This window comes from Ovis aries, chromosome 3 (assembly GCF_016772045.2).
Source record: "Ovis aries strain OAR_USU_Benz2616 breed Rambouillet chromosome 3, ARS-UI_Ramb_v3.0, whole genome shotgun sequence".
NCBI classification, from domain to species: Eukaryota; Metazoa; Chordata; class Mammalia; order Artiodactyla; family Bovidae; genus Ovis; species Ovis aries.
Genome location: NC_056056.1, coordinates 35,064,219 through 35,066,126, shown reverse-complemented (window position 1 = coordinate 35,066,126; position 1,908 = coordinate 35,064,219). Strand labels below are relative to the sequence as shown.

General features: G+C 40.3%; 1 protein-coding gene across 6 annotated transcripts in view; it reads right to left on the bottom strand.

Moving 5' to 3' along the window:
- The window catches only part of BABAM2 (BRISC and BRCA1 A complex member 2), a 416,111-nt gene that overhangs the window by 226,471 nt on the left and 187,732 nt on the right, over nucleotides 1-1,908 (bottom strand). The window lies entirely within an intron of this gene.

Below are 1,908 nucleotides of genomic sequence, written 5' to 3'. Positions count from 1 at the left end.
AAAAAACTCTATTAAAGAAAATAGCATTTTTTACACCATTTTTAATCAAAGCAAGGTTTTAATTGACATTTGGCTGCATTTTAATTGTTTTAGGACTGGAAAACAAGAAGTACTGATGGAGGGCAGAACTTACATGAAAACAAATTGACTACTTTCATATCTTTACATGAAATTGAAAAACTAAAATATAAAGGTAGTATCAGGGAGAAGATATTTTATTAAGGCTAAAAGAGTAAGGAAAATGACATGATCACCATGGCAGATTTTAAACAATGAAGTCCATCATTTACAGAGCACTTGGTAGTTAAAATATGTTTGTTTACACACATCTCACTTGATTCTCCCAAAACCTAGGAAAATAGAAACACAAATTGTACAATCCTAATCTTCATGGTAAGAAAACAGGTTCAGAAAGCTAAGCAATTTGCTCAAGGTTGCACTCACAGCAAATGGCAAGTCTGGGCTTTTACCCTTGCCCTCCAATTCCAGAAACAAAATCAACTCTACTTGGCCATGGGTCCTTTGCTTAGCTATATGTATAACTTACACGTGAATATCTTCCAGAGATAAACCAGAAGATACATCTATCTTAAATAATAGAGATCTTAAAGAAAAACAACCCCCTTGGAGGCACCCTGAGCTAGAAGCATTTCTATCTATTTCAAGTCCAAAACTAAATATTCTGATAGGTGAAATCTTCAGGAAAGACAATGAGGACATGAAAACAACAGCCAGAATAGAAACTGGAAGAGGTAATTTACTTTTCTCAGTGACCTAAGTTCTTTGTGCCAGATACAAGTTCTCTGTCATTTGGCCATCTCTTGATTAGTACCTTTTAATCATGTATTGGGAGTTAAGAAGTTATAAGTATAATCCCTGTTAACAAAGACAGGTAAAAGTTACTCTAAGATTATTTGAACACTGGAGACTGAAAAACCCTTCCTAAGTGTAATGAGTGGCTCTGCCAACTCATCTGAAGGCACCTTCAAAAGGTCACATCTTCCTGTAAAATAATGCTAACTCATTAAACACACGCACACACGCATGCACATGTGTATGCACACATGCACACAAAAACATCACAGAGCTTAACAGGGATAGATAGCTTCTGCTGCTGCTGCTGCTGAGTCGCTTCAGTCGTGTCCGACTCTGTAAGACCCCAGAGATGGCAGCCCACCAGGCTCCGCCGTCCCTAGGATTCTCCAGGCAAGAACACTGGAGTGGGCTGCCATTTCCTTCTCCAATGCATGAAAGTGAAAAGTGAAAGAAGTCTTTCAGTCGTGTCCGACTCTTAGCGACCCCATGGACTGCAGCCTACCAGGCTCCTCTGTCCATGGGATTTGCCAGGCAAGAGTACTGGAATGGGGTGCCATTGCCTTCTCCGATGATCTCAAAACAAATATTAATGGCATTGAAACTAATTTATTGTAACTAAATTTTTAACAGTATGTAACTTCATTGCACTGAGTACAAAGTTAATTCAATCTGCCATAATGTAACAAGCAAAATACTAAGCTTCTTACTCTGAATATTTGAAAATACAGGAGGACCTAGATTGAAATCCCAGCTGTCCTACTACTGGTTATGAACCTGGGCAAGCTACTCAAAGTACATTAAAAGTGTTTCCTCATCTTGGGCTTCCCTGGTGGCTCAGTGGTAAAGAATCTGCCTACCAACGCAGGAGACACAGGTTCGATCCCTAATTCGGGAGGATCCCATATGCCTTGGAGCAACTAAGCCCACGCGCCACAGCTACTGAGACTGTGTTCTAAGATCACAGGAACTTCAGTTCGTAAAGCCCACACACCTAGAGCCACTGCTCCACAACAAGAGAAGTCACCACAATGAGAAGCCTACTTATAAAAAGGAGAGAGGAGCCCCACTCACCAGAACTAGAGAAAGCCCTCA